Raw genomic sequence first — 22,574 nt, 5'->3', positions numbered from 1 at the left:
TGTTCATCTATCTTTTTTTTCATCAGAAGATCTACTGGCTCTTGTAATGTGTTAGTCTTGAAAGACATTGGGTTGCCATGGTGTTCCATCATCTTTAGCTGACCACATTCTTCCTTTCATTGCCTAAACAGACTGGTCTGGTAGGACCTCATTTGGATGGAAGAAATAAATATTCTTTCTCAGATAGAATGAGGGCAAGTCTAGTCATCTTCAGCTGCTTGTTACCCAAGACCCAGTTATGTCAAAGCAAAGCCTGGGTGAGATCATTAGGGACAAAATTTCTGAATAGTTCAATATAAGTGTCTAAAATGGTTAATGTTCTTGCTGGCTAAGACCTCCAAAATTGATTCTTCTACAAGCAGATTTGAACCTATATGACCACAAAGGAGGACATTACCTGCTTTGAGACAGGGTCTCAGTCCTGTCTTCAAATATTCAAAATTTTAGCAATCATAAAATATCTAAATGTGTAGAAGTTTCTGCAGTTAACCGAGGCTGCCTTTCAAAGCTATGAGCTTTTTGATCTCCTAAAGATCTGAGAGCATTTTGTAGTTTACACTTGCACAGAGGTGTTTCAAAAGAGATGTGATTATCTCATGTTCATAAAAAGTGTAATGAGTTATTTTTATTTTTAAAAATATACAAAGCAGTTATTTGTTTGATTTTTTTCCCAGAAAGCCCCAAAGGTTTATGAGACAAAATCTAAACTTTGAAAGAACATAAGCCCACATGTGAATTTTATATTCATATTGTTTCTTTCTCATATAAAAAGTGGAAGTATTCCATTAAACTAAAGAAATATAGCTCAACACCTTTTATAAATCATGTTTTCTGTCATCAGTAGTGGAAGAAAATACATACAAAGTTTAATGGTTGGTAAGAGAAAGGTTGCAAGCTAAAGGAAATACTGAAAATTCTTCAGATCTCTATTTTCTGGGTCATGTATGATTGTGGGAAAATCTCTGTATGTTTTAAGCAAGTAGACATCATAATCATGAGATTAAAGGAGCTGAAATCATTCTATAAGTTGAAAGTCCTTTTTTCAGAGTAATTTCTAGTTTGTATGAATAATCTAGATAACTAGAACTCATCAACAAACATTAATATACTCATATTTCAAAATAATTGAACTTACCTGAACGATCAAACATATAATTTGCACTTAACTAATGTTTTTATTGATTTTTTTTTTCCAAGAGAATAAGCAGGTCAATCGGTTATATCTGGAATATCTAATAAGGAAAGAAGATGTATTCTTAGGCACGGATGCACTGATTTTCTTCTCTAGAAGAGAAGGAATGAAATATATAAAAAAAAAAGACTGTGCAGAATTTACAATAATTTCTTATTGTTTTGGCAAAAGAATGTTGAGAATATTGGTTTTACTTGGACTGAATACTGTGATTTATTTTAAAAGCTGTGTTATTCAATTTGGTGTTTAGCTGCCTTTTCATCGTTTCTGTACATATATCCACTGAGAGCAGAAGTTGCTAGGCACTGCTTAGGATTGTTTGGTATTTCTTACTGGTATACTATGTGGGTTCCTTTGAGATATGCAATACAAATATTTCTTGGAGCATGTGTGGCCCTCAAATGAAAAACCCAAACCTCCAAACCCCTTCTCCTAACCACTCCAACAACTATTTTCAGAGAAGCTCTCCAGCTCCCTTATCTCATTAGTACACCTGATGGGTCTGCCCAACAGCTTTTCCGTCTCTCTTCAGAACCCTAGCAATGTCCAAATTGACTGCTATAAGCAATGTGTTTGGCTGTTGTTTCAAGAGAAATATGGACAGAATATAATTTTCTTTGTTTCAGCATCATATTTTTTTACTACAGACTATTGTCTACCTGAACACATCTGATGAAACTGAAGAGCCTTATGCTTTCCTGAATTACTAAGCACCATTTTACTTATGTAAAACTATCAAAAAATATATGATGATTAATGTGTATAACGTGTGATCAGCTCAACCAGATTTCTTTTCCATGAAAATGAGTGCCTTAAGAAATAGGGGGAAAAAAACCAAAAGGAAGAGTAAAGGTGGTAAAGGTCTGAATCTTGCTCCATCATACTACTGGTATATGAAGGTGACACATATACTCAGGTGATCACAGGTGCAATTTTCACGTGTATCCACATGACATTTTAAAAAAATATTACCAGCCTTCCATCTGACTTATGTAGCTAAGTACTGCAAAAACATTTGTCTTATATGCATAATGAATTTACCTTAAAATTAGGTAATGTAAGAAGATAGATAAACTCTATTTTCATATGAGCAAGAAGTGTACCAAAAAAGCTGCAGCCTAAACTTCCAAACATTGTACCAAAAAATATTGATTTTTCAAAGACTTCATCATGTTTAAAGGATTTTCTATGTGTGTTTCCCATGGCTTTAATTGCAGATGTAAGTGTTCAGGATCTCTGCAAAGCAAACCTTATGTTCTCAAGATGATTACATAGAAAATAAAAAATTAGGAAAGTAATTTATGAAAAGCTTAACATAAGTGACTTTTCTGACACAGGAGTTTGTTGACAAAATCACAGATGAAATTAGTTTTTTTGGTCAGAATTCAACTGCCTTAGGTACACATTCACTTGTGTGTCCCAAGGATTGTTTTTGCTTTCTTTTTTTTTTTTTTTAAATATATAAATGTATCAGTTTGGCCTGGCTCTCACACCAAGTCCAAGCTGTCTCCTCCCCCCTCCCACTCTCCCAAGCAACGGAAAAAAAACGAACCACAGGAAAAAAAATGAAAGAATCTTGAACAAACCGAATTCTATCAAAAATATATATTTACATATATCACAGATAAACAATTAAGGTACTATGTACATATGAACATGGGAACCCCAAATTGCTCACAATAGGGAAAGAGGGGAAGGGAAAAAATGGAAAAGGGACAGAAAAAAAGTACAAAAATGGACAAAAACAAAACACGTATGCACAATTGAAAAAACCTGGTAACTAACAAAATAAAGAACTACTAAAATCTCACCACTTCCCTTGAGAAAAGCAGGACAGCCGGACGCAGCCCAGTGCTCTCCCCTCACACATGGCAGGCAACAGCAGTCGCTGCAGGTCTCAGCTCTAGATAAGCAAGACCAATGCAAGGGACCTACTGTTCCCAAACCTCGCTGGAAGAGAAGAGAGCGAGGTCTCTGATTTATGTCTTATTTATACCTCAGGTTATGTAAAGGAATAGCATGGAATACTTCCTTGGTCCCTTCCCTAGTTCCTTCCTGGTTACAAGCTGGTCTCCAGGAAGGCCTAGACTGAAACCATCACAATCAAGTTTTGGTAAAAATGTTACTGGGGACCTCCAGTTATGAACAGTATTGCCTTATTTCATGCGTAGAATACTGTTCTCTGCATCTCACAAGAGTTCCAGCCTTCAAATCATGCTATGCCTTTTCCTTTTGAGCTAAAAATCATTGTCCTATCAGAAATTTTCTAATTATATTTACATTAATGGTACTTAGAACTTGAAAATAAGTACTAAATTTAAGATCAAATTCAAGTGGGGGAAAAATTTAACTCCACTTTAGCTGGAAACATGCAATGTATTGGTCTGTCTCCATCTGCAATTACCTGCATATTTACAATTCTCTGTTTAAGAGACCTGGAAATCTAAGCTAAAGCTATATTCAGATAGAAGATGTAAAGTGTGCATACACTTCATGGAGAGCGTGATTAGAAGACTCAAACTAGAGAAGGCTGCATTGGATTTGGTCTGCAAGATGATATTACTGTTTTTGTAAAATTACTGTCTGGCTTAATGTGTACTGTTTGTAGTCAGGGCTACACATTCGCAGGACAGCATTTGCTTTCAATACTTAGTTTTGCATCTTTGTATCATGCTGAACAAAAATGTGTGGATGTAGGAGTCTGACCACCATTAGCTTGACGAGTTTGTGTCTGGTCCTTGCACGGTGCAGATGAATTCCAAGGTGCCCTCAATGTTTTGTGTTTCATTGGCATGTACATCTCTATTCACCCCCTATAAAGCCCTGGCTTTATACCCTCTCTCACAACATCTGATGCAGAATGAGTTCTCTGAGGAAAAAGAAGACAGCCAGCAAGGAGAGGGAAAGCAAACTGAAGAGAGTCATCTGAGCCAGAACTCTCACCTCCCCAAAGAATCTTCTAGCCAACAGTGAAGCTTTGTCTCCAAGACCTTATAATATTCACAAGTGCAACAGATGCTGAGAGTTGCTAGAATTGCTTGGGTTTTGTTCAGTTTCCTACTTCAATGCAATGTGCTGTGCTCTCTATCATTATAGAAGGTTACTTGACCAATTTTTCCTGAATATTTTGAGGCAAACTGAAACCTCATGTGAATGCAGGGAAGTAGGCTGCTTTTTCTCACCACAGAAGACGAAGGCTTCTCCCTCTCAGCAATTCCCATGGCCAAGGGTAGCAGTAAAACAGTAAAACACTGAGGACCCAGCATCCATGTTATCTGCATTGCAGGGCATTGCTTTGGATGAACTTTGGTTTAGTGCTGTGGGTAGAATTGGTGTTTAGAACCCATTAGCTACACTCATCTGGTTTCATCTCAAAGACAGCTAGTTCAATTGCTCCAAGACAGGAACTTTATGCACTCCTGTCCTGAATTGAAAGATCCGATGGGGGTACTCTCTTTGAATCCTGTAAGACAGAATGGGGCTATGAAGGAAAAAACCCAAGAGGAAGAAACTTGCTAGTGTGAGTACCTCCTTGAAGACACTGAGAGGTATAGGAAGCCAACATGCAGCAGGGAGCAGAAGCAGAGCTCAGACTCCAAGTATATGGAAATAAATAGGAACACAGAAGGGTCTGCATAGAGCTTGCCTGCTGTAAGAAGCTATTCAGAGTTGCTGTAATGGGCAGAAGAACTGGTTGGAAAGATATCCTCTATGCATCTGTCTTCATGCACTTATTTAAGTGTCTTTTTAAGTATCTCTTTTCCATCAGATATAAATTTCAACTATTGACAGATTTAGCTTTTTCTAGTTTGTTATTTCCATGTCAGAATAAAAATTAATTGTGTAAATGAGAAGTCTGGTGTGCCTTTCTGTGTTTTCAACAAACCTAGGCTAAAGAGCCTGCAGGTTAGGGTTTCTGAATCTGGTTAAAGAAGTAGTTCAAGGAATGTTCAGTCTGCTGTCATTTTGCTTCGTTTATGCTGCTTCTTTTTCCTCTGACTTTAGTAAAAGAACTAGAAGGAACAAGATGTATTTTGTGGAATATTTCTCTTTGTCAGTTTTCACGCTAATTTCATCTACAGGTTTTCCACTAGAGAAAAGGGTATTCAGTCTGGACCTCAGTTTTTATCCTATCAGTACTGGAACAAATCTTACTGGCAACAAATATAATCTTGTTTGAATAAGAGACTGAAAAGTGACGTCAGATTTATTTCTACATTTAAAAAAACATTTTAATCTGCTGTGCTCTTTACAGTTCTAACAATGACTCTATTGAGTTTATCATTGCAGACATTTCTTTCTGCAAACTTCCTCACCAGGTTTTGAAAACACTTCTTTTTTTTTAAAGGAGAACTGTTTCACACACCATCCCTCTTTGTCTGAAAAGCACAGTCATGTGGGAGCCGATTGCAATCCACCGAAAGGATGTTCTCACTCAGAATTAATATAGATTTATTTAATTTATGACATCACATAACATGATAAATTATGAATTAAAAATGTCATTATTTGGTCTTTGAATGCTTGTCATCCATTTTGATGTCAAATTAATCCTGAAGCTTTTGGGAAAAAACCTTCCAGCAGCGCTCAGTAACATCATTAGTAGCACAAGCTCAGAAAGGTCCCAAACATTTGCAAATGGACAATCCTAAATTGTTCATTGCTCTGCTTTGTCTGGGTTTTGTAATTTATTGGGTTTTCATGTATAGCATATTGTATTCAAAGCTAAATAGAATTGTTTGACAGTCAGACAATTGTTCTATAGATAGCAGGATTTAAATATGAAATGTGCATTGCACATCAATTCTAACAAGGAAAGAAGTATGGATCCAACTACCTGTACTCTATCAAGAAGCTCATTTACAAATTACTAATTTGCATATCTGCTTCAGCATGCAATTTTAAATCTTTTTTTTTTAAATGATTTCTTATAATTTTCTATTGTGCATTCATTTGCTTTCGAACTCAGCCAGACATGAAAAAATGTCCTAAGTACCGCTAGGTGTGTGTCTACAAAGAGCCTCTAGGTTTTTGAAAAAACACGAGAATATTTTTTTCCGTTATTTTAGTATTTCCAATTCTGATTTCACTAGAAATGATGAAGTGATGAGCTAGAATTATAACACAAAACTAATTAAACTCCTTTGTATCCTAGACTGTTTGAAATTGTTTGGCTGAAGTTTCAGTCAAAGATTGGTGCTGTTTCTTCTTTAATCTGAACTGATTCACTCATTCCAGTGAAGCTAAGAATAAATTTTCTGTCTTTGTATGATTCTTGACTGTCTGTAATCTGAGGAAATGAAAAAGGAATGAAATGACTTTTACATTTGCTGTGGGACAGAACTTGGCAGAAATTCTTTCTTTGGTACTCAGTTTTTGAACAAAGAATCTTGAGAACAGCTTCCAGCTTGTTCAGCATCACACATAAACTGAATCAACAGCACCTCTAAATTGAGATTCTAGCTGTGATGCTTGACTCAAATATCTCACACTGCATCTGATTTTCTCTTTTTACTGATTATAGCTTTTATGGCTTTTGTTTAACCTAGGCTAGCTTTTCAGTTATGGGGAAAACAAATGAAAGTAGGGGGCAAAGATCCAACACTACATAGACATCATAAACTCCAGTAATATGAACCAGATAAATATGGCTCAGAAAAACATGGTTAAACTTTATTGGTGAGTTTGTCTTTAATATGCTTTGCAGAACTTTAATAGCAGCCAGTTTTGGTTCTTTTTCATTTCAGACAGGAAAGGTGAAATGTGATGAGAGCTACAGCTAATTTAGGTGGTCTGTGTGTGGCTACGGGTCACTGTCTGCCTGCCTTATTTACAACTAGGACAGCTATTTGTGGTGGTAAGTTGCATATTAGGAAGAGAGGCAGCTACAAAGAAAGAAAAAGCAATATTAAAGGGAAAAACTTATTCAGAGGTTGCTGCCAGGGGAAAAAAATATTATCAAGGAAAGGGCAAGCTGGAGGAGAATTTGAGGGTAACTTGCCAGTGTCCAAGGCTGAACATTCAAAGTAAAATGCATTCACTGTAAACACAGTTAATTTGTTGCCCATTCTGGTGCAAGTCATGTCAGTTGCACCAATATCTGGTGGGCAATGTGAGGGCAATGTGTTTCCTTCGCTGAAATTTAACAAGGAAGCTGGTTTATAGCTGAGTAAAGAGGATGGGATGGGAGAAAATAAATAAGAGAGAAGTCCTGTGAAGTTTACCTGGGTCACCTAGAAGATCTTTAGTGATAATCTGCCTCGGCCCGAGGGGTAAAGGGAATTGGGACGCGGCACTGCGAATAAGGGTCAGGACACAGTTGAAGGTCGGGGAAGCAATGCCACTTTATTAAGGGGAAGCAGGGATTTATATAGGGTAGGTCTGAGGGGAGGATTCAGAACTGGGGAGAAGCATGGGATTGACAACCCAGGGAAAACAGTGATTGGAGGGTAAGGGAGAGGTAGGTGTAACCTTGGAGTATCTAGGGGAAAAGGCCAATGAGAGCTCACTCTGCACTGCGGCAAACTGTAGCCAATCAGCAGCAGAGGAGCGGGAAAGCAGGGGAGAACAAGGAGGTAAACAACTTAAGGCGGGAAAACCTGAGGGAGAAGAAGGGACAAAATGGAGGGTACATTAAAATTTCATAAAAGCCAGTGGCGAACAGGGGTGCAACAGTAAGAACAAACAACACAGTAAAACTGGGGAAAATAACAGCCAGTCCGTGGGGAGAAAGTCCATTCCATGTGTTCAGAGTCCATTCAGTTCCCATACAGCTCTCTCCACTTCTTGTATCTTTCCCAGTCTGATAATTGCTCCTCCACAATAATCAGTTTGACACTGCAAAAGGCTTTAACATCTCTCTCCAGGACACATGTTCAACAAAGTATTTGAGCACGTACAGTTTCAGAGTTGCACGAAGACCTGTGAAAGACACTGGGGTAATTTTCATAGTTAAATAAATGCATATATTTGGATAGCTTGCACTGAACTCGTGTATGCCATTCAAAGTGCTATTTGTAAATTCTAGATGCTAAGGAGAAGCACATCAAATGTGCTAAAAGCTCAGAAAAAATAAAGATTATTGAAAGAAAGATTATTCTTTGATAAACTTAAGAGCCATATAAATGTAGCCCTTTAGAGTAGAAGAAAAGAGAGAATGATCAATATAGCAGTTGCTCCAATGACAGTTCAGTGAAACTTTGAACATATTTATTAGATATGTATTGCTGTTGTCTTACCTGGATTATCAGAAGCAGCACATAATATGCCATTAATTTAGTCTGTTTAATGATTATTTAAATAAAAGATTTGTAAATTGATCCTGGCTGCTTCACAAACAATGGGTTACTGTGCTAATAGTAACAGAAAGAATGTTTTTGTAAAGACTTCAAGTAAACCAAAAGAAGCAAGTTATAGCAAATAATAATTTTTTTAAATTATGTGTGTCAGCCACTTGTAAGTATTTTAAATTTTACCTTTTCTAAACTCACAGGCTTTTTATTGTTGAATTTATAAGGGAGAAACAAATATCATTTCCAAAGCAAAGACTCCTAAAATTTATCTTTTTTCTTTTTCTTTTTCTTTTTTTCCCCTTTCACTGTTTTAACATAAGTCTTCAGGTTCATACAAGGAGTCAGTTCTGGTCCTGTTCATGTGAAACAGGAAGACATAATTTCTTATTAAGAAACAGATAAGATCACAGATATACCTTTGAAATAAGCAGCCCTAAAATCCAAAAAATGCTAACGCTAACATATTGCAAAGCAAGGCAAAGCAGCGTTTTAATGGCAGCCTTAATTCTGTCTCTGTTCCAGCAGTCATTCTCTGTGCACTCTATCTGCTACAAACAAAAAATGCTTTTTCAAGTGCAGCAACTCATCCTTTCATCTTTGATGACCAATAAGAAATTAGAGAAAACATAGGCCTGCTGTGAAGAAGGTAGGAGACAATTCAAGGTTGAAAATCACCTATAACCTTGATTATAGAATCCCTTGGTTCTTCCATACATATCCAAAAAGTCCACCAGAAAATATGGAAACCAACACAACACTGAGTTTTATCAGAGTCTTGAATACTTTTGCATTTACAGTTTTTGCTGTTACCGTAATACTCAGGACTAAATAAGGTGCTAGTTTGTTAGAAACTGTGCCATAAAAGTCACTGGGATTATCTTGTGGGTTTTTTTTTTCTCGTTTTATTTTTTTTTTCCGTGTTATAACTATGGTGGATAGAAGACCTGACTCCTATCTTCAAAACTTGACTTTGTCCCTTTATAACTTTAGTTATATGTATAAATTAGTATTAATTTGTATGTATGATTCTTTCCCAATTACTGACCAGAAGAAAGGGTACATCCTCTGAACCAGATCCAGATTTGAGCTCTTAGTCAGCTTCTGAGAGATGCTGACTAATAAGACAACTGTTCAATATAATTTCAGTTATTTTAAGCATTGCTATGCTTATTCAAAACCACTACTGAATTAATGTCTATGCTGGCCATACCTCAAGGCCTGCTGTTTGAGTCAAGGCTTTGGCATCAGAAGGACAATCACAAATTGGCAGCCTAAGTACCTGTCTCGGGTTTTGCACCATTTTAATACATTTAAGTATAAATATCCACTATCTGAACTGCACAGTAGACTCACAAAACCTTATATTTTATCTCTTGTGCCATCATCCAGATGGGTGGGTATGGTTTTTATTCTAAGATCTTTATCACTGAAAAAGAGAGAAGAATATTGTCTGCTTTCCAAGTAACATGTGGAAGTGCAGTGCTGGCAGTAAGAGGAATCTTGTTTTGACTTGCAAAATGAACACAATTGATAAAGAAGTCACTGAGGGAGAATAAATGTGAAATACTAAGATATCATTTTTATAGCATCCTTTTTCTGATTATAACAGCCACTTTTAGAAAAAGTAACCTTGGCAATAATTTTATTTATTGTTTACATCCACTTTGAATAAAGCTGAGACATGGGAATGCAGTAAATAGTACCAAAACCACTTTTGAACAAAGCTGTAAAAACCTGCATGTATATTCAGCAGCACAGGACAAATGCAAGGATTAACACAGACAGAGCTTATTCTACTCAAGTGTACATGTGGTCTTTTTTTTTTTAAATCAGACCACTTTACATTTTCACATATAATTGGCTTCATACCTTAAACCTGCCACAGATGGAAAACATTAAAAAATATAAAGGCATTAAAACATCTTGAATTATTGTAAAAATAGATTTTGAAAGCTGACTTTGATATCTGTTACAACTTAGGGACCTGAGGGGATGCAGTAATAAAGCAGTGCTGGGACAGTGTAAAAATCAGAGTAACTTTGCCCCTGGCCTTTTCCTGGTGTGGAAGTTTTAGTTGTTAAATTAGAATAGTGCAGTAAGTTCCCTTACAAAACAAAATGCAAAAACAGACTCCAGAAACCTTTGGAATAGCTACAAGTTTTCATTAAGAAGCAAGTATTTTAGGAAAAGCAAGAACTTATAACAGCTTTCTGGAAACCCAGTCTTTCCCTTATTGGCTTTAATTAGTCTTTCTGTTTCTTCTTCCCCCTAACTCTACTACAATAGATCAGATCAACTTATCTTTCTACTTTTATAAAATTGATAATAGTTACTATATTATAATTATATGTTATAATTGATAACAATGGGTTCCTGGTTTTGGCTGGAATAAAGCTAATTTTCTTCCTAGTAGCTGGTACAGTGCAGTATTTTAGATTTAGGATGAGAAAAATGTTGATAAAACAATGATATTTTAGTTATTATTAACCAGTGTTTACACTAAATCAAGGACTTTTTCACTTTTCATACCATGCAACCAGTGGAGAGCACAAGAAGCCAGGAGGAGATGCAGATGGGACAGATGACCCAAACTACCTAAAGGTATATTCCATATCATATGACATCATGCTCAGCATATAAACCAGGGAGAAAGGTAGCTGTGGGACACTATTCCTGGGCATTGCTGACTGGGCATTGGTCAACAGTCATGAGCAGTTGCATTGTGCATCACTTGTTTTTTATACAATAATGCTATTATTATTATTGTTGTTGTAAGCCCCTTTATTTTCTGTCCTGTTATACTGTCTTTATCTCTAGCCATAAGTTTTACTCTATTTCCCCACTTCTTTCCCATGTCCCAGCGGGGCTGAGAGTAAGTGAATGGCTGCGTGATGTTTAGCTACCTGTTTGGTTAAACGACAACAGTTCTTTTTTGGTGCCCAATGTGAGACCTCTTCAGCACTTGTTACCTGTTTTCCTAGCAATATTCTGAAATCTTTGCCTTCTGGTTAGTCCATGATCATTTCCAAAATTCCTGGGTTACTGAGGTTTTCTATTCAAGCTCGTCGTGTGATCAGTGTCACTCATTTACTCCATGTAATATCAGCTAAACAATGTGCACCTGACTTCATCAGGACCTTGGATAACTGCTTGTAGTCCAGATCATCATAAATAACCTCCACCACAGTGATTTAGGGGTACTGGGTACCCTTCATGATGGTCCACTTGCTTGTGTGACATATCAGATCTTCTTTGAAGGAATTTCTTTCCTTCCTACCTGACAGGAGTCACCTCCAGAGGTTGAGGACTTTTGTCCCTTTTCTAATCACTTTGCCAATGCCCCATTCCTTAGAAAGGCATCTTAGCTAATTGTCTTCCTCCCCCTCTAATTCCAGGTTACTGGCCCTGTTATCCCAATGTTGTAGGAGCCGTGTGACTCTGTGCTCACCTGGGCAACAGCTGAAACCTTTTTGCCTATCTCACAGTTCACTCAGGGAAAGGCATTGGGTGGTTACCACCTTGTTTATGAATTCTTCCTCTTCTTCAAGCAGTGGCCACCTGTTTTCCTCCTCCTGAAGCGTCATGGGCTCATCAGGCTTGTCCTGGTTTTGATTGGGATAGACTTGCTTTTCTTCTTAGTAGCTGGTACAGTGCTTTGTTTTGAATTCAGTATGAAAATAATGTTGATAACACACTGATGTTTTAGTTCTTGCTGAGCAGTGTTTACCTTAAGTAGAGCACTATTCAGTTTCTCATGCTCTGCCAGTGAGGAACTCCACAGAAAGCCTGAAGGGATCATGGCCAGGACAGCTGACCTGAACTGGCCAAAGGGCTATTCCATACCATAGAACATCATGACCAGCATATAAACCTGGATGGAGTTGTCCAAGAGGGGCTCATCATTGCTGGGGGTTCAGGCTGAGCATTAGTCAGTGGATGATGAGCAATTGCATTGTGCATCACTTGGTTCTTTTTGGTTTTATTCCTCTCTCTATTTTTTAATTAGAACTATTAATATTATTACAATATTTTATTTCAATTAATAATTTTTATCTCAACTCACAGGTTTTACTTTTGTCTGATTCTCCTCCCCATCTCACCAGAGTTGTGGGGAGGGGGGAGTGAGTGAACAGGTGCATGGTACTTAGTGTGTCTGGGGTTAAACCACAAGAGAACTATAAATAATTCCCTTATTTGCTAGTCCAGATCCACCAGAGCCACTTCAACCCTTGCAGCCTGATCCACCTTCTGGTTGTTTTGATGTTTTCCGGTGTCCTGGGTTAAACAACAACAATGAGTGACTGTTTAATCACTTTTATGCCACCTCAGTTCTTCAAATTAATTCTTGCAACCCAATGAGATGGTGGAAAAGGTTAACCTGCCTCATACCTTGTCAGTTAGCTGCTGCTGTCCTCCTGTGGGAGAGTAGCAACACTCTTGCACAGCTGCAGAAGAGAACATTCATCCACACCTCTCTTGTTCTAGTTAAGTTAACAAATGTACGCTGAAGGCTTCTACTGTCTTAGCTCTACTGAGATTTGTTTTGTTTTTTCCTTCTCTGTCCCCTGGAGGAGTCACAGGCTGACAGCTCCAGATGCAGCTAGTAAGGGTGAAGAATCTGGCCCATTAATGGTCTGTACTGGAGACATGAGAGTATTTCCAAGACCGTGACTAGGAGGTAGTCAAATGCTTAGAGAGATCTCAATTCTTGCATTTGCTAAAACTGTTCTGGCAATCTTATTCTTCAATTCTAAGCTCTCATATGACATGTATTTTCCTTCTTCTGCACACACATAATTATTCCATGTTTTTTCCTGTAATAATCTAAGCATTTTATCAGCAGGCTTGTCCATATGTTCTTTTAAAAATGTTTTTATTGCTCTTGTTAAATCCAAGGTATTTTTCTCTTTCTTGGCAGAGATTTTAACTAGTGCTGTGACATAAACCTTCCTAGTGCTCGCTGTTTGTTTACTTTCCAAGGACCCTCTATTACTGTAAAAAAAAAATTCTCTAATTTGTTTATATCTTGCAAAGTTTCCTATCTTATAAAAATGAGCCACTTAATTTCTATCACATTGGTTTAGGCCTGATTATATCCACCTTGACTGATAATTGCACTCTTTTCCTTTTGTTTCATGCCCTGTTCCATGCTCTCAAGACATAGCCAATTTTCAGAAAGCAAAATAGGGGCTGATGAGGTATCATTTTCTCCTAGGGGGCTAATCTCTCTGCAGACCATATTCATTTGGGATAACCTAACAAAAGTCAATGAAATTGAAGTAGAGCTACATCTGGACCCACAAGTCAATGAAACTACTCATTACAGGGGTCTACTGCTTTCATTCCTCTTATACCTCTTAAGTTTGCTGAATGAACACTCATAAATTTATTCCAGTTATTCATCCCCCTTAGTTTAACAACTAAATGGCAGAAGAAAGAAAGAAAGAAAAGTGAATAGTTTTTCTTGTTCTGTGATGATGCTGGCTGTGACTTGTGGGAGGAGTGTGAGCCTACCCTCTTCCTACATCCTGCTTAATGAGGGTAGCAGGAGAAAGTAGCAAAGTCAGTGAAAGGCTGTGGGAAAGGATGAGTTTGTGGATTATGAGTTCATGCATCTGCACAGCAGAGCCGAGATCCCCAGAGCTACATACATTTCCTTTTTAAATCTCAGTTTGTCCTTATGACCTCAGTTAAGTTAGGCAATCACAAGGCAAAGGGAAGCCACACTTAATTTCTTAAAAAAACCTCAAACCTACACATCAAACCAAACGAAAAGAGACCCTAAATAATCCCTGTTTCTACATATTACAACCATAAAATAGACTTCTGTGCTCATAAAAACCAACCCCACTTTACTGAGGAAAAGACTGATGAATGGGAAGAGATTTCAGCAGAAATTCTTCCATTGCAAACATTACCCTAACTTCTTTTCCCAGAGCAAAGCAATTAAATTTGGAAACAAGAAACTGTTATGCTCTCTTATTTACACAATTGATCTATGCCATTCCATCAGTCTCCCTCCCTCATTTGACTCAGTAAACTCCCCTATGAAATTTATAACATCCATCTCCCTTTGTTATTTTAATTCAGCTGCAAATACTAAGAAGTCATTTCTGTATAATAATAGAGTTAATTCTTTAGCATAAGCACTAGATGAGTGTAACTGGGATAACCACCCTAGAGGCAAGTAGTAGTAGGCTCATTTTCAGGGGTCTTCAAACACTTGCTCAGAACTGCCTGCAGACCTTGTGCAAAGCTGATCTTCGAAGTATAGGGCTTGTCTGAGGATGAAAGTGGGCATTGTTATACATAATTAAAGAGAAGGTCAAAATTATTTAAATATTTGTTTTTAACAGAAAAAATATTTCTTCAATATATTTTTTGTTCACTACAAAGAAACCTTTAGACTGTGTGCTAAAAGTGATTCTTTCATCAACATTCACATAAGACTAGGACCAGATAAGAATTACAGTAAAAAATACTAGGTATAACTGATTTATGTGATAGCATTCTTAGCTGCAAATAATAAAAATAATGCAGCAAATTGAACCATGTGAGGTTCTATTGGTGTTTTCTCTCCTGAGTATTGGTTTTATCTGTATGCTGTCACCTCAGCAACATGAGTATCTTTCTTTGTAGCTGAGAGAATTCCTAGGGACTTCAAACTACACAGATTTCCTTTTAATCACTTAAAATTGAAACCCACAAACAACAGGAGGGAGGAGTGTCATCTCTTCAAATGCACAAGTCTTTGTGTCTGTAAATTCATTGTTACGTGCAGAAAAATTCAGACTCATTTTATGGGAAAGGTGCTGGTGGTTGTGTGTAATAAGATCATTGTAATGTTGTGGAGCATCCCAGTAATAAGTTGGGGGTGGAGGAATACTGATGGTGAACAAAGAAATTGGAAGGGAATGTTCTTGTGGGAGTTGCAGTCCTGCTGGTTTTGCTAACCTAAATTCTGTATATGCACTTGCCTTGAGATGACAGTGTAATTGACATGCATTATTAAGCATGATATGGAATTGGGGAAAAACAAATACGGTTTTTCTGTTATTCTTTAAAGTGAAAGGTCTAGATAAACCATACAGGTACCAGTGTAGTCATGTAGGACTGAGGGGGAATAGTGCACATGGAAAATATCATCAAAAGGTTGTGACTTCAGCTCTGCTTCTGTTATTTAACACTCAAATAAGTGTTAGTGTGATACCAACAAAGCAAAGCAGACAACGAGAATAAAAGCAACCTGTGCTGGGGCCGAGTGGCTGCTGTCAAAACAGAGAAGTAGAACCTGACTCTCAAGTACCTGATGGGCTGTGCCACATCACATCAGGCAGTAACACAACTAGATGTGTCAGTCTGATAAACTGTCGGGTTACAATTTGGTTGTGCAAAAGTTAAAAGGAATAAGAAAAAGAAGAAGATAGCAAATGTTGCTGTCCCATCTGCTTGCATCAAGCTCCCTTCTTGTATTTGGGCAGTTGTTTTTCAAGGAAGCTTGTTGAATTAAAATGAATACAAAGAAGCCAGAATAGAAAGATTAAATGAATCTAATAGCTCCCTGTGCATTTCTTCATGGTGGAAAATAGGTGACTAGCAGTTTAATGACACTATAAAAACTATTTACTCCCTGAATGAATGGGCAAGTTATATTTGTGCCTGCGGGATATTCAAACAACCTTTTTGAATGTATGAAGGGTTACGTGTAATCCCTCAGAATCAAGGTTGTTCCTATTGCTTCCGATTCATTCTGTGGTGTGTATGATGAAAAGCTTGCACATATGCCATTTCCCATTCTATCAAAGCGCAGCATTTTCTAGCCTATTTACATGCTTTGAATAAACTCAGTACACTAAGTATGTAAATCATACCAGTATTTAAATTGAACGGTTAGGTTCAGTAAATGGCACCAAAAGGACATGGATTCCTACAGTCCTTTGTGAACTGCTATAGACAGAGACCTGCAGTTTTCTGAACACTCATGATTTACTTTAAACAAATTACATCCTTTTCTAAATGCCTATCACAAGAAATGTTTTTGGAAGGCCGATTTTTACCTTTAAAGATCTCTCAGGATGCTCGATCTTTAAACAGAGACTTCCATTACCTTTATACAAAGAGCAGGTCTTGAGCATTTTGCTTCTCTTCAAAGTAGCACTGTTTTAAATAATGAACTGTTGCCAGGAGCATTGGCACAGGTTTATTTGTGGTTGTGTATTTGTCTGTCTGATCATTATTTCTGCTCTTTGGCCATCTCTAACCCGGCAGGTACAAATAAATCCTCAGGGCTTAAAACCTTCCTACAACAAGTTATTTTCTCTGGTCACCTGTCAACAGCATATTTTTTCCTTTCTTCTATTATAAAAGCAGACCAAGGCATTGACATCCAGTGACTTTATTTCTGTCTGTCTTTTACTATCATTTCCATGAATATAACTTGATTCTCTACAGATAGGAGAGTTGAAAAACCTGTAGAAAAAAAGCATATTGCTCAGTGTTCTTAAGAACAAAGTACTACCACAGCAGTTAAATGACTTCTTCTTTTAATTTTTCATTTTTCTAAATACCATGGAAGTAGAAAACAAAAGAGCATATACATCAGTGATGAACAATAATAAAAATATGTCACACTATGTCTAATAATGGCAATTCTACATATTCTGAACCTGATTTTTGGTTGGTCCAAGTAAGAACAGTTCAACTGAAATCAACGCATCATTTGTGTTCCTGGCAGAAGTAGCAGATTCCATGAATCAGTGGTAGATTTTGTATACTTTATTAAAGGCTTCTCATTATACAACTTTTATTGCTACCATATCTATACTTAAAATATTGAAACTGAGGGAACGAATTCTGCAGATCCAATCTAAGAGTGTGCCTCCAATACCTTCTAGGAACTGATCCTATGTGTCTAGGATTCTCACCAGGTGAGATAGCAGAGTCATTAACAGGCTTAACACGTTTAAATGTGCATTAGAAAGAGAGCCCCTCTGCCTCTAACAATGAGCTTCTTGTGTACCTGGAAAATTAAAGTTATTTCATGTAATGGTTTACTAAAATGGAAAGTTCTCAGGAAAATGCTCTATCTTTGGCTTTCATCAGTACAGTTAATGAGAACAGAAGGGAGAAACAACTGGATAAAGAGTCCATAGCATACTGAGAATAGGAGACTGCATGTCATCTGCTGCTCTGAAGGGACTTCCATGTTCCTGGTTCAGAGCCCTAAAGGGGACTCAGCTATGTGATTCCTTCTTTCTCTACACTTTTTTTTTTAAGAATTAAGTTTTATTTTAAAAGAAATGATGAAATTTCAAAATATTAACCAAAATATTAATTGCTGCCATTTCAGAGAAGCCATTTCTATCAACAATTGCTGAACTGCTGCAGGACAAACAAATCATCTGCTTCTTAAACCAATAAATTTGCTTTTCGTTTGGATTCAGTAGCTGCTCTGTGAGATTATAGAGAGATGGCATTTAATTTTCTTCTGTAATCTGGGAAGCTTGCAAGTGTGTTTTCTTTGAAGTTAACCTCTCAATGTTGTTTCAAAAATCTGCAGAGTTCAACATCCGGGGAGCTTGTCACACAAAGCATGACATAACCTGAATTTAATTCTGGAAGTTATTGATCAGTTTTCTAACAATTCATCTTTGTGTACTTAGAATGATTTTCTTTGTAATTAGGTTCCATGAGATGACTTTTCCTTGAAAATTTGGTGGTGACACAGAAAAGTTATTAATTTAAATATCCTAAACATATTCTAAATCCACCAAGTGATTGCACATCTTAACTGGAGCATTTAAAAGTTTTGGAATGGCTCAAATATTAGTATATAACATATAGCAAAATTAGTATATAACATATAGTATTATGTTTTATTCCTGACAGATTTAAAAGATACTTATTTATGCGATCAGATTTGATTAAATAAGAAAAAATATCTTGGCTTCTGAGAAGTAAATCAGGACAGCTAAAAATGCATTAAAAGTAAAAGCCAATTTTCAACAGAAATAAGGAGAGATTGAATCAGTTGGATTATTTAACTAGTTCAATTTTATTGATGATTATTCAGACAACTGGCTGGCAGTTTTGAAAATGTGTAGAAATATAAAACTTTGAGGAATGTATTCACAAACCAATATTGATCTTAAATATTCTCCTGGAAGTATCATATGCTGTAAATTACAACCCTCTGGTTTTTATTCTCTGGCTTTAATGTTTTAGCTATCCAGGTGCAAGAAGAAATAATATTGTACAACCAACAACTACCAAATAATCAAAAAGAATACTGAAAACAAATTACTGAAAAGAATACTGAAAAAAAAAAGAATCTGAAAGAGATACTATTTAGAGAACTGTTTATCTGAAAGTTGTCCTTATTGAGATCGGCTTTGACTATGACAATTCATGACTAAGCAGGTTATAAATTCACATAGATGAATTTGAAACTTCATAATTTGGACTGTTGTAACAGGTTCTTAGTAAAATAGAAAACAAATTACAGGAGACACACTTTGGAGGAAAAAAAAAAGAAAACTGGGACCAAACCCCACTTTATTCTTTTAATATTGAAGCAACTGAGTAAGGTTTTATGGAAGCACGTGTCCCAATAGGCAAGTTATCCCCTTATAAACCTTCTAATGACTTCATAGAGCACGTCAGGAAAAACTTGGTGTTTCCTTTTCTGTGTGGATCACATGAAAGTTCTGCACATTAAGCTGTCAATTCAAGCAAAACCATTCCAGACCTCACCTACTCTAGCTTTCTTAAAGCATCACCTTCATGGCTGTCTGTTTGAAGCTTCTGATTTTGCACTGGGAAAAAAAATCGTCTCAGAGCTTGAGAATAAAAGAAAAAATGAATGAATAAAAGAAGGAAACAGGAGGGTTCTGTCCCTGGTGATACTTCAGGAGATCTAGGAGATTATTTTTAGAATTTTGAAAGTTCCAGGCAAAAATTTTGTTGACAGGAACATGCTTCCTTATATTTAAAAAAAAAAAAAAATAATTGCATCTCCATGGGGCCTGAAAAAATTGTATAGAAATAAGTGGTTATATTTCTGAGTTAACAATTGGGAAAGAAGTGCCATTTAATTGCAAAAAACAAATCCAGTACTCTTCAGCTATTGAGCACATGGTATTGAAATAAGCATATCAAGACTGCCCTTGTTCTATTGGAAGTCAGACATAATACGAGCTATATAAAAGCAGGAACAGTGTCCAAAGGATAGAACATTTAATGTTCTTCCTCTTAGAGTCACCTAATTTGTCTCTGAATGCAACTCATCCCAGCACAAACATATATGTACCAGTAAGGGATCAAGTGTGTTTTTATCTAGGCCCAGTGAAACCTCACTGCGTCTGTTAGAGGTGGTATCCTATTAGCAAAGGCCTGTGAATGATTATTGGCAAAAGAATATTCATAAATGGTAGCCATGCTTAAAAATCGGCTGATTGACTAGTCCAGACCTAATCAGTTAAAAACTGAACCTATAATTTATTTTCCTATCCTTTATAGAATTAAGGCAATATTCAAGAACAATTTCATAGTTGTTCTCTGGGCTCTGCTCTCCCTGTATGATTATGCAAGGTCTATATCTTATTAATTTAATTTAGAAGTTGTAAAATAACTTGTTTCTATGTTAGACATAAATAAATGAATGACTATATCAATTAAAGAACCAAAATCAGGAAATAAAAAAAAAAGAAAAAGAAGTCAAGAAGTATTGGAGTGTAGAAAAAAAATCGTAAACTTATTGCCTTACATTGGTGTAAAATGAAAGAATAACCTAAGAAATAACTGTCCAGCTCCTGATTTCTGCCTCCAAGTGACTATTCCATTTCCTGCAGCTACTGTTCAAAATGTTGAGTGATAAAGACTTCATTTCAACTTGAAAGTGTATCATGATATTAATAAATAATATGGTACAAATCCCGCTAAAGAAATTACATGCCTCTATTATTTGAGTCAGATTTGCAACTGATTTTTACCAGTCATAGATCTTTGCTCACTTTTTTTATTCTCCTTCCAGGTTAATATTACTGTTGACCAGATATACATCACACCATCTGACAATTTTTGACTATGTCAGATAAACCCAGACACCTCAGCACATGTGCAGGGTCAGTGTATTTCTCAATGTATTTTCATCAAGCTGCTACAACTTCTAACTGCAACAGTAACTGCAAGTAGTTAGGTATTTGGCTAGCAATCATGTCTAATGGGCTTTTTTGTTAAATTATTTTTCCCCAGCTATGCAGCTCCTATGAAAATATTCAGCTCCTTGGTAAGTCAGCCATCTTGCCAAATTATGTAAACCAGGTCTCCTGCAGACGATGTTTGGTTCTCTAGATGGGGAGTCACTTACAGCTGCAGATTTCTGAATCTACATAATTCTGATGTCCTTATCATGAAAGATGATAGAAGGGCCTCAGAAACTGTTTCAAGCCTGCCCTCTTGCATGACAGTTTCAGAAAGCTGTAACCCCTGGATTTTCATGCCATTTGAACTGGGAGGGTGACAGTGACTGGATGTGCACTGATGTCAGCCCCCATTAAATGGTTACCTGGGAAGACAAGTGTCCCTGTGAAAATGAGATGACAGTTGAGTTTCCCTCCAGAGTGCGAGAATTATTACTCCATTCAGAGTCACTGAGTGTGCGACGTGTAGGTACTGAAAGAATTCACTGTAGCGTGGTACATGGTACACGGAGCTGCAAATAGGGTCATTCTTCTGTTCAGAGCCCCAGTGCCCAGAGTAATTAACTTCACATGCCATGGCTGAATGTTGAGGCTGAGTTCAAGTGAAGTGGTGAGGAGCCCAGCCCTGAAGGGCATGGTTGCTTGAGTTCTTTATTACAAACACAATGAAAAAAGTAATAGTTTTTCCTACACAATGTTTCAGTGCTTCTGCTCAGGAAATGAATTTTGATGTGTTTTGTATCTCATGAATTCTGCATATTTTATTCCCTGGAGTTTAGTGTAAAAAGCACTTTTTGTATTGCTAAGTAACACGACTAATTGCACAAACAAAATAAAATCGGCCTGGTACATTACGAGGTGGAAATGTCAGGAGCCATCAGGAGGTCCTCAGGAAAGAGTGCCTATGTCATTTTAAATATTCTTTACACAGCATTATCTTAAGGCAAACACAGACTGTTTTAGCCAATTTTAAGATTAATAAGAGCAAAAGCTCTTTGGGTTTACCTTTATTTTTTAACTATCCCAGGCAAAAGATCTTCAGCACTGCAGGTATAAGATTTTCATGTAATAATTTGCACATATCAACGTAAGTAAAGTACAAAGTAAATAATAAATGCTGAGAACTAATTCCCTTCTTTAAACAAACCAGAAATCCTCCTCTCAGTACCAAACCATCTGGAATGCCTTGATTTGACTGAATTATAGCAGTCTAGTCTGGTTAATAAAATGCTTTCCTTTCTAATTTTGGTACTGATTTCAATCTTCAATTTTATACTATTTTTTTTTAAATTAGTTTGGGAATAAATAACTTAGGCACCAGCCACAGGGAAGGTAGTTACCACTAGTGGGCATTTACTGAACCTAAGTTGTGTTTTGTTTCTTCTCCTCTGCTACTCATTGTGCTGCCTACCTAAAACAGGTCATCTCTGTGTTTCCTTTCAATTTGTGCAGTGATAATCACATCTGTGGGTGGATGTAGATTTTGAGCTGGCTGCTGCCTGCGTTGAAGCTTCAGAAGCAGACAACTTAGAAATATAGAGGTTTAACATCTTGGGTTTTGTTAAAATTTCCCTGGCCTCGTTCCCTGTAATCTAGGGACTCCACTTATTTACCAGAGGGGAGTGTGTGGGGAAGTGGGTGAGAAATAAGAGGGAAGTTTTATAGACTTCTTTAACAAGCTGTTTGTTGTAAGCACTTTTGTTGTGCTGCATATCTCCCACAGGTTTTGGTGAATTGATGTAGACAATCAGCATGTAAGTAGGCATAGCTGTTATTTCATCTCCTAGGGAAGTTTTGTATCAAAAGAAGCAGAAGTGGCTCACAGCAGAAGCCATGTACAGTGAGTGGTAAATGCATGAGGGCTTGTCTTGCAGACTATCTTTATTGTAG

This window comes from Neopelma chrysocephalum, unplaced genomic scaffold (assembly GCF_003984885.1).
Source record: "Neopelma chrysocephalum unplaced genomic scaffold, ASM398488v2 Primary Assembly neopelma1_22, whole genome shotgun sequence".
Classification (NCBI taxonomy): Eukaryota; Metazoa; Chordata; class Aves; order Passeriformes; family Pipridae; genus Neopelma; species Neopelma chrysocephalum.
Note: the sequence above shows the minus strand (reverse complement) of the source record.